Genomic DNA, 14326 nt, shown 5'->3' with positions numbered 1-14326 from the left:
CTGTTTCACTGTTACCAATGTGCCCAAACATTCACCTCATTGTCTGCTCTGTTCAAACATCAGCGTGATCACTCAGGACTTTAATCACTCCCATCACTGGATCACAGTGAATCTGAAGAGACAGAAAGATCCTCTGGTTTCAGTGTCAGACTCAAAAAGCTTGAGATCAGGCTCCAGAGTTCAGATAGAATCATTTAAACTTGTGTTGAACTGAACTGGTTGCTGGGCTGAACTTCTACATAATACAGATTTACATGGGATCTTATTTTCTGTCGTTTTACTGAGTCAGAATTGTCCTTTTTTTTCTGTCCTGGTTTTGCTCGTCTGTAAATAATTGAAACTCAGTCAAATAGTTCATTGTTCTCCAGCGAAATGTTTTGGAAACTCATGTTTAACCTTTAAAACTCTGACATGTTTTAGCACACAAGGCTTCATCAGGGAGTTCACTCATGATTGGACCATGAGAATAAAGGTTTTTAGTTCTTTCAAAGAGAGTCTTGGAGCTGTTTGATGTTTTTGTTTTTTCTGAAACCACCTGAAAGAAAAATTATTTTTCTTGCTTTATGTAGTGTGGAAGTTTTTAATGTTTCTTTCATCTGTGATGTTCTTGAATATGTTCACATGAAGATGGTACAAATAAACTGTCCTTTTAGCTTTAGCTCCTAATTTATTCATTATTTATGGATGTAGCACAGCAGCAGTTTCTTGATTAACACATGGAGGGCTCGGGATCTGATGGTAAATAATGTTTTGTGTCCTTGTACACATCATACAGCTCAGCTGTTCCACAGATGTCAGGTTTACACTGTGGGATGGTTTGTAAGAACGCAGCTCTCCTGTGGATAAATCCTTACTCTTAGCCTCAAGACCTCACACAGTCCCAGCAGGTTCGGTCTGAAGATTTATCCCTTATACCAAAACTTCAGTGAGTCTCCTTTGCTGTGCTGTTTTCACAAAGAAACGTAAACTGAAGACCTGGGGTCCGTTCTTCGTACCTCGCTAAGTAAGTTAGCCGGATTTGAATGTTGACGATTTCGCGTGATCTTGAATCGTTCGGTTCTCCGAAGCTCATCCGGGACTTGCTGTCATAGCAACAGATCCGTAAGCGTAAACCTGCTTGGGAGCAGGTTTACTTTATGTAAACAGGATTAGATCGCGGCCACTCAGGTATGTCCGCTTCATTTATACGAAAGCAACAGCGATATTTCGCCACTGTTTTACCATAAATAAATATCATCAATGTAACTAAAGATAATGCAGCATTTGATTCTTTTATTGATTTCATACAGATACATACAAGTCATTTCCGAAAAAAAGGGAAATGTACTATTAATCATTCTATTACATGTAGTAGATCATGTCAGATGTAATTCATATTTTAGAGTAGTAATAGTAAATTACTACGTGCAATCAAGATGAGAGACCACGACTATAAAAGCGAAGGTGGATTTGGGAAGTCTGTCGCAGCCATGTCCTGTCCGTTTGTACGCGAGCAAGGAAGGTGCAAGATTGATAAGGAGAGTTTACAGAATTTAGCGTATATTGCGGGATAGACAGGATCCTTTAGCTCAGCGCGACGGTGTGCTCATAGAGAGATATCGATTCGCCCGTGAGGGTATTATTTACTTTCTTTCTCTCTCTCTTTCTCCCTCTCTCTCTCTCTCTCTCTCTCTCTATATATATATATATATATATATATATATATATATATATATATATATACTTACTGTACAGTATATACTTACTCCTGACTTACTGTGCATGCTTCAGTCACCCCTTGCATGGGAACAGGTAGAAGTGATGGAGTGTTATGTCAAACTACACACAAAAAAACCCACAATGTCAATAAATGTCATAGTACAAAAAGCCGGGGTGTGACGAGTGGGTGCAGGACCACCACCTGTCTTTATTTGCTCTGCCCTTTTCTTGGTTGCTGTTATAAACAAACAAACAGATTATTCCAGGGTCTCTTTTCAAGAGACTAAAAGCAATATAAGTGATAAATATTACCATTCTGTGGAATATTCTTATATTTCACTTTTACTTTTTCCCATGTTCTAGTGGGTCCTGTTGTGGCTCTAATGTGAAAGAGGATATGATGTAATATAATATAATGTGGTATAATATAATATCACATGATATAATGTAATATCATGGATCACTTACGAGTTTAATTTGTCAGCAACTTTCTGCCAGCCCTCTCTCCTTGCTTTTGCAGCCTTTGCAGTGTTCCCCTGCGTTTTAATTAAACTCTGAAACTCCTGAAATCCCTCAATCAAGAGTTCTTGCTCTGCTGCCGTGAAATACTGAGCGCGCTCCTTCGACATCTTCGCCGACCAATCACAGGGTTGCCGATCAATGTTTCTACTATCGATGCGTAGCCCCTTTTAAGCCACCCAGTGATCTCAGATTACTTCATCCAGCTATACTAATCGTCAACAACAGGTGTGTTCGGAGAACCGGATTAGCGAGCTCAAAGTTAGCGCGATGATTTGATCTTGGATGTGTCATTTGATCTTGGATGTAGTAAGCGAGGTACGAAGAACGGGCCCCTGCACTTACAATCCAAAAACAAAGCAACAACAGAAACAAACAAACAGACTGAGAACTAAGCACAAAACAAAACACCAGCTCAGATCCACGCAATCAATCAATCAATAAAAATAGTATACAATACAGTACAGTTTGAACATTGATTGCTTAAAACCTATATCGAACATCCCAGGTTGAAAGTCAACATTATTCACAATAGGGGTGAACATAGATGTTAACTTCAACCTTCTCATCGACATACTGACCACCAGGCCTAAAGTGTATTAAGTGTGATTTAATTTTCACAGCTTGAACTAATATCTTCAAAGTTCTTAAAGAACAGTAAGACCCTTAATGGATACTTGTCAGCGGTTGTGTGGAGGTGAGGAAGAGACGACCCAAACGCAGGACTCACTGTGCAGGGTGATGATGATTTATTGGAATGAGTGGATAGACAGAGCTGGGGGATGTTCTTCGTACCTCGCTTACTACATCCAAGATCAAATGACACATCCAAGATCAAATCATCGCGCTAACCGTGAGCTCGCTAATCCGGTTGTCCGAACGCACCTGTTGTTGACGATTAGTATAGCTGGCTGAAGTAATCTGAGATCACTGGGTGGCTTAAAAGGGGCTACGCATCGATAGTAGAAACATTGATCGGCAACCCTGTGATTGGTCGGCGAAGATGTCGAAGGAGCGCGCGCAGTATCTCACGGCAGCAGACCAAGAACTCTTGATTGAGGGATATCAGGAGTTTCAGAGTTTAATTAAAACGCAGGGGAACACTGCAAAGGCTGCAAAAGCAAGGAGAGAGGGCTGGCAGAAAGTTGCTGACAAATTAAACTCGTAAGTGATCCATGATATTACATCATATCATGTGATATTATTTCATTCCACATTATATTATATTACATCATATCCTCTTTCACATTAGAGCCACAACAGGACCCACTAGAACATGGGAAAAAGTAAAAGTGAAATATAAGAATATTCTACAGAATGGTAATATTTATCACTTATATTGCTTTTAGTCTATGACAAGAGACCCTGGAATAATCTGTTTGTTTATAACAGCAACCAAGAAAAGGGCAGAGCAAATAAAGACAGGTGGTGGTCCTGCACCCCCTCGTCACACCCCTTTTTGTACTGTGACATTTATTGACATTGTGGGTTTTTATGTGTGTAGTTTGAATAACACTCCATCACTTTTACCTGTTCCCATGCAAGGGGTGACTGAAGCATGCACAGTAAGTCGGGAGTAAGTATATACAGTACAGTAAGATATATATATATATATATATATATATATATATATATATATATTTGGAGAGAGAGAGAGAGAGAGAGAGAAAGTAAATAATAACCTCACGGGAGAATCGATATCTCTCTATGAGCACACCGTCGCGCCGAGCTAAAGGATCCCGTCTATCCCGCAATATACGCTAAATTCTGTAAACTCTCCTTATCAATCTTGCACCTTCCTTGCTCGCGTACAAACGGACAGGACATGGCTGCGACAGACTTCCCAAATCCACCTTCGCTTTTTTAGCCGTGGTCTCTCATCTTGATTGCACGTAGTAATTTACTATTACTACTCTAAAATATGAATTACATCTGACATGATCTACTACATGTAATAGAATGATTAATAGTACATTTCCCTTTTTTTCGGAAATGACCTGTATGTATCTGTATGAAATCAATAAAAGAATCAAATACATTATCTTTAGTTACATTGCTAATATTTATTTATGGTAAAACAGTGGCGAAATATCGCTCTTGCTTTCATATAACTGCAGCGGACATACCTGAGAGGCCGCGATCTAATCCTGTTTACATAAAGTAAACCTGCTCCCGAGCAGGCTTACTTTTACGGCTCTGTTGCTATGACAGCAAGCCCCAGATGAGCTTCGGAGAACCGAACGATCCAAGATCACGCGAAATCGTCAACATTCAAATCCGGCTAACTTACTTAGCGAGGTACGAAGAACAGGCCCCAGGAATGAAAGGACCGACTGACTGAAAGACTGAATGGCTGGCTGAACACTGGCGGGAACGACAACATAACATCAACAATGACACGACAAGGAACAGGTGGAAACTGAGGGTTTAAATACACTGGCTAATGATAACGATTAGGGACCGGTCAGAACACAGCTGAACATAATAGAACTAATAACACACAGGAAGCAAACATGAAAACGGGAAATGTGAACAGGTGAATAAACTGAACATGAAACAACTGAAAACACTGGGTGAGCACCCAGGAACCCTGACAATACTTTAAAAGAGAAGTTTCAATCCCCAACCAGATAGATTGTGAGTTATTTGTGATATGTTCTAATATTTGGTAAATCTAAACCCCCTACTGAACCTGGGAGCTGTCCTGGTCGTTGTGTCCTTGGGCAAGACACTTTACCCTACCGCCTACTGGTGTTGGCCAGAGGGGCCGATGGCGCGATATGGCAGCCTCGCTTCTGTCAGTCTTCCCCAGGGCAGCTGTGGCTACAACCGTAGCTTGCCTCCACCAGTGTGTGAATGTGAGCGTGAATGAATAATGTCATTGTAAAGCGCTTTGGGTGCCTTGAAAAGCGCTATATAAATCCAATGAATTATTATTATTATTATAAAAGACCTTAGCCAGCCATTCAAATCCTTCATCACCATATTTGAAAATATAACTGGAATCATTTGAACAGGACATAACAGCGAGGCAAAATATTCATCTTAACCAAAGCTATACATCCTAGCCAGGAAACGGGTAGGGAATTCCATCTCTCCAAATCCTGCTTTACCTTCCCGAACAGAGGGAGAAAATTTGCTTTATACATTTGTTTAAATTTTGGAGTAATAAATATCCCTAAGTATACAAAACCTGTGGGCGACCACTTGAAGGGGAAAGAAAACAGTCCAGTTGGCACTGAATTAAGGCTGCCAATTGGCATAGCCTTCGACTTAGTCAAATTTACTTTATAACCAGAAAATTGACTAAATGGTAAATGGCTTGCATTTGCGCTTTACACTACATTCAGTCATTCACCCATATATTCACACGCTGGTGATGGTAAGCTACATTGTAGCCACAGCTGCCCTGGGGCGCACTGACAGAGTGCGAGGCTGCCAGACACTGGCGCCACCGGGCCCTCTGATCACCACCAGTAGGCAAACATGGGGTTAGTATCTTGCCCAGGGATATTTGGCATGCAGCCAGGAAGCAGCCTGGGATCGAACCACCGACCTTCTGATTGGTGGCGGACCTGCTCTACCACCTGAGCTACAGCCACCCCATATAGCAATAATGTTAAGTAAAGCCGGTATTGATGTCTCTGGATCAGAAATAAATATTAAAACATTATCTGCATATAAACTGATCTTATGCTCATTATGTTACGCCCCAGTCTAGGTGTACAGGAACTAAGGAAGTGACCCTGCCCTGGTCCCCCAAACCATACACAGAAAAAACAATTTCTTAAGTGAACGGTGGTTTATTTGTCTACACTGAAAACTAAGCTCCGGGGTGAACAAAGGCAAAAATAACAAACAAAACAAGCTAAGTCAGGAGAAGAGGTGCAACCTAAAACCCTATGTGAAACAAAAAGCAGACAAATGCTACACCTAACTCCCTAACTGAAATAAACAGGAGAAAACAGTAGTGATGTGTCTTATGTGTCAAAGCTTCGAAGCGTGTCGGGTAATCTCGGGGGAGTTTTTGTGAAGTGCGTATCGAGGCTCGCTTTTATTACGTATGCAGTGATGTTCGAGGCCTCGCGGGCAGTCCGTACCATGTGACTGATTCAGGGACTGGTTCACCGGTTTGCGCCAGATTCAAATAAAATGGGCAGCCAAACACAGCTGATTTCCCATCACACTGTGTTGTAGAATTGGATTACTTACGTGCTACATAGTTACTTGAGCATTTCTTCTTTGATGGAACCAGCAAGGAAGAGATTTTCTTTTCATCTCATCTCTCCTAATATAGTGTGCACACAGTAATAAATATCACAATTGATAAGTACCATAATATAAATAAACAACACTACAGATCCTATACTCTGATTTCTGTCTTTTAGTTCATTAAAAAGTGAAGCGCCACACAGTTCGTGTCATTATCCTGATGTACATGAGCATGATTACACAGTTACACAATCATACCAAAACTTTCAAAAGTTTTTGAAATGACCATTTTTTAATGGTCTGTGTGATTAATTACCATTTGCTGTAGGTGTTATAACTGACAACAAAATACTTGCCTCCACCAGTGTGTGAATGTGAGAGTGAGTGAATAGTGGAATTGTAAAGCGCTTTGGGTGCCTTGAAAAGCGCTATATATTCTGTGTATTTTATACATGTGGTTTTATAACTACAGCATATTTATGGCAGGTTTGAAATAAACTTCTGCATTAAAACAACATAATAGGAAACCACCAGGAATCTCAAATATTTACTAGTAATGGTTATTGGAAGTATGACTAATGTTCTCTGAGTTCCTTCCATTTTTATAATGTTGCTGACTAACAGAGGAGCTAATCATGATGAGTAATCTCATCGCTGACCTCTTCTTTTCTCTCTTTGTGACCAGCTGTGCAGCCTGTTCCTTCACTCATAGTTTGGGTTTGACCTGCTGTCATAAGGTCATCACCCAGGAAATAAAGACAATCAGATGTTACATTCAACAAAAAACATATTATGAGTGCAGGCAGCACGATTTCCTGTGAGCAAGCTGTGATTTAAAGGGAAGTCAAAGATTTTCCATGTGTAATGGTGACTCCCTCTCTTTGTGGCCTTTGCAGTGGAATTATGTCTTCACAGATAATGTATCACCACATCATCTGAAACCATAGAGGTGGTGAATGACTCTTAGCTGTTATTTGATAACAACAAGGGGGGAAACTTAATATCTCAGGATAAGATAAATACCATGTCCTAATATTTAGTATTTATATGATAAAATGTATTGTGTCTCTGCTTTTAGGATAACAAACAGGCGTGATTCGGAATTTTGAATCACTGAAAGACGAAATAGAAAATGTAATTACTGTAATTACCTCCCTGCTAATTAATCTTGCTGTAGTTTTGTCCTTTAGCTGCCTCAAATCTGCTTGAATGGACTCAAACTCCATCATCTTGACCTAGGACCACTCTAACCACTGTGCTCATGCAGCTGTAGACTGACACCAACTGTAGTCCAGGACAGTGGATCTGAGACTTATTAGTGAGGCAGCACAGTCTAGAATTATTCTCTTTATACTGATAGAACAAAAATCAATTTTTGGAAACTGTGTAAATGCTCAGAGTCAGAAAGGACCATTATCCACGTGTCACAGTCTTCAGTGCAGACTGAGTGAAGGTGTGTGTGGACCCAGGAGCAGGCACAGGTGAGGAGACGCTTCAGGGTGACAGACTGAAGACGAGCCTTTATTTGGAGCGATTACAAGAGTGCAAAAATAAAAACACTACAAGAATGGTGACGAGGGCTAAACTAAAACCTAAACTGGGAAATAATAGAAGTGACTATGAGAACTGACTATGGGAAAATAACTGTGACGACTCGACTATGAACTAAACTTTGTGCATTTTGTTTTCCTGTCAGTACTGACAAGAAACTAACCACACTGTGTAGCAGGTGAATCATTCAGCTTCAGCTATGACATTTCAGTCTGAGCTCTATAAAACACCTGTTGTAAATACTCGTACAGGTATTTTCTTCAATTTTTTCCCTTTTACCAGTTCTGTATTTGATTTTCTCTTTTCTGGTGTTCTGTAAACTGTGCATGGCGCACTACGACAGCCGGGCACAGTGCAATCCCTGAGTGGAAGCTTGAGCCCTGTGTTCATGTCTGCTGGACTCATTTTCAATGTTTACCAAAAGAAAAATGATGTAATCTATCATCATTTCAGCCTCAGACTCCTCGTCGTTGACTCATTTTTATGTAAAGGAGACTTTGCATAGTAACCCCTGTATACATTTATGTTACACCTGTCTGTTGATAGGTTCATGCACATTTAATCTTCTTTCTTGTGGAAGCCAGACTCTATTTGCAAATTAAGGGGGGGATAAATAGCTTTGCCTGTCTGTGTCACTGGGCTGGGTCTGTGACCCAGTGTTTTTGTGTTTTTTCTAGTTATTTTCTTTCATTATTGTAATTCATGGGTTTTGTTTCTGCTTGTGTTATATTCTTAGTTTCTGTTGGTTTGCCTTTCTTGTGTTTTGTTAGGATGCCTGGGTCGTTGACCCACAGGTTTGAGTTTATTATATTATTTATCATTTCTAGTCTTTGGTTTCTTTGCCTCTGTTCTGTCTTATGGTTTACGTCTTGGTTCCCTCTGTTGCAGTGCCTGCGTGTGAGTCTGTCTTTAGTTCAGTCTGTGTTGTTTCCTGTTTTATTTTGAAGGTCCATGTCTGATGTTAATGTATCTGGTTTTGTTTCCCTCCTGTTACTCCCTGATTGCTCCCTCTGTGTATTTAAGCCCTGTGTTTCTCTGTGTCCGTGTCGTGATCTACCCTCATCTTGCTGTGTCATCTGTCTGTGTAAGCTTATTTTGTCTTCCTAGATTTGTTACCCTTTTGAGTTTTGCATTGAATCTGAGTTTGAGTTCACGTTTTGCCTCCGAGTGTCTGCACTTTGAGTCCTCCTACTACCACTCCTGCCTGCACACAGCCTTCACATGACATGTTTCTTATCTTGTCATACTTGTCTTCAGGTTCCCTCTGTCTTTCCAGTCAGTCGTGTCTCAGTGTTTAGTCTGCATCTCTGTGTTATACTTCCTGTTTTACTTTGACAGTCTGTCATTTGTTAAAGTATTCTGCTTTGCTTTCTTTGTCTTGTAGATCTGATCACTCCCAGCTTTGCTCTCCTGCTGTGTCGCATTCCCACGTCACTCCCAACTCAGTTGTTTTGTTGAACCGTCACTGGACTGTGTGTTTCTGCTGTCCTTCTGGTATTATTCAGGTGCTGTTTCCTGGTTTTGTTTTTTACTTTTATGTTTGTGTTTCCAGTTTAGCTTTCTTCTATTTCATGTTAAAGCTTTTCTGACAAACTTGCTTAAAGAAACATATTTAACATGTTTAAACGATGCCTTCTCTGTGCAGTTAATGAAATGTGAAATAAAATATGTCACATTGGCTTTTATATATGTTAAGGGAAAATCCCAAACAGAAGTCTGCCAAGGCAAACAGAAACACAGTGAGACAAAATACTTAATCACATGTACATGGGTGAACGTCTCCGCAGAGAGTCACACAGTGTACCTCTTTATTCGTGCATTTATAGTCACTGGTGCCCACACAACAGGGCGGCGTATTTTCGCTCTTCTCAGAAAAATGACTATACAACAGTATGTGGCTATCTTACTGGAACATTCCGTTCCGGAATGTTAGTGCGTAGGGAGTGAAGATAAGAGTGGTTCAGGTGTATGTGTGTGTGTTGTGAGATTCAGAAGGACGCAGCCCCTCTTCTTGTTAGAGAGCACAGATAAAAGTGTCCAGCTCTCCTCTTCCTGCTTGTTCAGCTATTATCGCTGTGAGAAAGAATTTATAAAACAGTCTTGTAGTGGACAACAGTCTAAGTCATCAAAAGGTCAACATACAGTATTCTATCATATGCAAACTTATATCATTAAAAGCTTATACTGACTACTAAGTACAATTTTCCATTGACATTCCCTCCTGTTGTCAGTATAACTTTCAAGTGAGATATCAGTATGTAACATCTTGTTGTACAGTTTCTATCACACCATCATTAATCACACAAAGTCTTCATGTTCCAACAGGTCGGGGTCATCATCATCATCATTTGTCACGGCTATGTATGCAGCAACAGTGGAAACAATTATACGGTTAATCATGAGTTTTAGACATGGCAGGATACATGTTACAAAAACACAAAATAAAAGTGAAAATACAAAAAGGGATAAATAGAATAAATAAGAATAAGAATACAAAGGAATTGCAAGTATTTCAAGTATTTCAAGTATTGAAGTCTATTGCACCGTTGGTTTTTAACAAAAAGTATTGCACAGTGAAAAGGGAGTAGTAGTCTTTTTAGCAGTCACTTGTATTATTTACATAATCCTGATTTTGGTCCTGCTGGATCTGTCTCAAGGCGTTCAGGGCATCAGTCATGTTTGATGAGTGTACATTGTCTGATGTGTGTGTGTGTCATTTCTCACTCAATCAACAAGTGCACGTCTGTTCAGGTGTTTCTCTTCATTTTGAGTCAGTGTGTGTAGATGTGTATGTTTGTGTATGTTGGCGTGTTTATCACTTTCCTGTTCTGGTGTTTTGGGTAAACCACGGCCTGAAGCGTGCCCTGGGGTCCTGCCCTCCTCCTTTTCAGTCCGGTTGCGACCATTGCTGCTGCTGCTCAAAGTTCAGTGTGTCCTGGTCCTGGCCCCAATTGGGGCAGTCCTTTCTCCAGTGTCCATGCTCACCGCAGGTGAAACCTGCATCTTCTTCTGTGTTTTGTCCATTCTGAGGTGCCTTTTGACCTCAGTTGCTCCTCCTGTCTCTAGCACGCTCTTTCTTCTGCTGCCCGATCATCCGGGTGGCAGTATGAAGTAGGCACGTTGTCCACACAGCCAGGCCATTCCCTGCACCCAGTAGGTGCCGTTGCTGGGCGCGGACGTGTTTACAGGTGCGCCCTCTCCGTTGGCTGCGGTTTGGTTACAGTTGGTGGTGTTGCCTAGGGGTCTGTTACCGTTGTCTTGTCGGTAGCACATGGAGTGGTTCTTCCCTGGGGTTTGGTCCAGGAACACTGGGAAGTGAATGGACGTGTTCCGATTCGTCACGTTGAAGTTGATCCAGAAGAGCCGGTCACACGTTCCGTTGTCAAGTCCAGCGTTTTCGACGGTGATTACCTCGTATCGGGGTGGTCCCTGAAAGATACTAAGAAGGTTAAGCGAATAGATGATAGAGCTTGTCTCATCAATGATGATTTTCTTATGCTGATAGCCAACGCCCGAAAAGCTGGCGGCATGTTTGGCTTGTGTTCTGTTCTTTATTGTCCTCGAAAAGTGCGAGGAGTCCTGCTAGGAGCAGGAGGACAGCTGCTAGGACGGCGAGTGTCTTCATGACAGCCAAACACACCTAGATCCTCGGGTGAGTAGACTACTGGCGAGAAGTAGAGGGCGGGATATACCCAATCAGCCCTCTCTTCACCAGGTAGATCACCAGAAGGTAGGGGTGCTGGAGTCTATGAGTCTGGGCTGTCACTCACTTTCTTGCAGTGACTTTGGTGAATCCAAGATGGTCTCTCTGCTATCTTACAGGCGGTTGGTGTGGTGATAAGCACTTGGTATGGGCCTTCCCAGCGGGGCGAGCTCCAATTCTTTCTCTGGAGAACTCGAATCAGGACCCAATCACCTGGCTTCAACCTGCAAGATACTGGAGAAGATTCAGAAGGCAGTTTATTGTTCAAAACAATATCTTTGTTTTGAACAATAGTAGCTTCGACATCCATTCTGCTAGTGTGGTCTCTCTGATTGATTTATCTAAAGGTTCACTTGTGATTGGCAGTGGAAATGGTCTGCCATGAATGATTTCAAAAAGCGTAAGTTTTTGTGAACCTTGTGTTAATCTCATCCACATTTTTACTAGGCCTATGCACTCTGGCCACGGCCTTCCTGTTTCTTCCATACATTTTCTAAGTCTCTGTTTTATTGTGCCGTTAGTTCTTTCCGCTAATCCTGCACTTTGCGGGTGATAAGCACAGTGATTTTTGATGCTGAATCCTAGTGCTTCAGAGACTTTGCTGATTACCTCATTGACAAAGTGTGTCCCATTATCTGATCTTATCAGAGTGGGGATGCCATATGTTGGAATAAAATGGTTACATAAGCATTTTGCTGAAGTTTCGAAATTTAGAGTGTAAAAGTGTTTTGGAGATTATATCTCCTATCCCTCCTGTTGACGCATGGAGAGTAACTCCATGTGTCACTAAGGCTGCTGTTTTGTGTAGAGATTTTGGAAGTATTGGTTTTCCTTCACAAATCATCAAGTCATCGCTTAGTTGCGCTCCGCATTTCAGCCATTTCTTTTGCTCAGCTGTGGGAGCTGCTTTTTGTTCATCCTTTGTCAATAAAATTGTTTCCCTTTGTAATTTCATAGTCATTCTTCTGATGTGCTGCACACTTGCAAATTGCTAAATGTCGCATCACATGAGGAGTTTCCTCCCATGTAAACAGATGTGTGCCATGATAAAACCTTCTCCACACACTAGAAACAAAAAACTAATTTCAACCGTTGTTACATCTTATTCACTTATTTTATAATACAGTTATTTTTTCAAATCTAATATCAATCAACTAATTTGCATATCAGCTTATAATGCGCTAAATTGACAGGTCAACAGAAATGCACGTTCAAAAGATTATCACAAAAGAGAATTTCCTCCATACAGTAAATTACTTGTGTTGCATCAATCAAGCAGAAAGCATCTCACAATTTATTGTATTACCAACTAAATTTATTGTCTGATCACTGCTTGGTCATACCAGACTCTCTCTGTGTCTTTATTTTTCCTTCTCTGTTTTCACAAACGTTTCACCTATTGTCCTGCAAGCTGGAGAGTTAAATGTCAGTAGTGGGTAAATTCAGCAGTTGATAACAAAACTATTAAGTTTTTCCTGTTTTAACACCAATGTGAGATATAGAGGCGCACATATAGTGTGTGCTCTAGTGTAAGCTGCTCTTCATTGCATGTATGTGTGTTAGTACGCTTGCATGCAGGGCCTCTGGGCCTGTCTCACCCAAAAGGGCATTTTCTTAACAGTTGCCTTTCACTTGCGTGTGTTAAGAAAGGCAAATGTGCTTGTAGCAGTTGTGAGATTATTATGCTGTCATATATTACATTATACCTGTAATCAAAATGAGTGAATCATGATACTGCTGTAGGCCACATCATACTTCTTGTGTAATCATGATGTAGTTTTAGTTTGCATCACACTTCTTAGTTAAAAGAATGTGAAAATCATTAGATTTATTAGATAGGTTTGTATTATCCTATACTGCTGATTCACTGCTGATTTACTGTGAGTGAGTTACACTGTTTCATGACATTTCATACTGCCAAGTTATGAAGAGAATATTGTATTCAGAGAGTAGGGGCCTCTCTCTTTTTTTTCCTTTGTGATAGTAAAGAGAACAGAGCACATGCCACGGGAGCGTCACCCCCACCCTTGGTGGAAGCAGAAAAACAGGGAGCCAAGGTCATAACTCAGGCTCACAAAGAGTCAGAAAGAATGTGAATACTTAGTTTTTTGGCTGTGGCGCATTTTGTATGGCTTCTTTTCTTTGTTTAGTAGCTTTCTGCCTTCACCTGAGGGTGTGCCCTAAGCATGTGACTTCAGGTCTCCATAATTGGAGTTTATTTAAAGATAAATAAGATGATTTCATATATTGCTCGCAGATCATGCACTAGACGGTATGTTGCAGTATTAGCCTGCTTCAACACTTAAGCAAGACATCACTCTTTGTTTTATTATTATTATTATTATTATCCTGTCTCAAAACAGAAAATGAAATTGTAGTTGTTCTTGGCTGAGAAACACAAAACCTCTCTTTTTTTTTTTCAAAACAAGAAACTAAGTTTTAATTTTTCAGCCTTGTCACATAAAACAAAACAGACAACCCAGCTCTCAGCTGGCTCTGGACTTATCATCATCAAGGACGCATGGTGAGAGCCACTTCAGAAGTTACAGTACTCATCACTCAAGCAACATTTAAAAAAAAAAAAAAAAGGAACAAAAAACAAAACTCAGCACACTACACAGAGAACAACAACAAGACACAACT

The sequence above is a fragment of the Oreochromis niloticus genome, linkage group LG9, assembly GCF_001858045.2.
Source record: "Oreochromis niloticus isolate F11D_XX linkage group LG9, O_niloticus_UMD_NMBU, whole genome shotgun sequence".
Lineage (NCBI taxonomy): Eukaryota > Metazoa > Chordata > Actinopteri > Cichliformes > Cichlidae > Oreochromis > Oreochromis niloticus.
The sequence above is the reverse complement of the archived record's forward strand: the minus strand, read 5'-3'. Positions refer to the sequence as shown.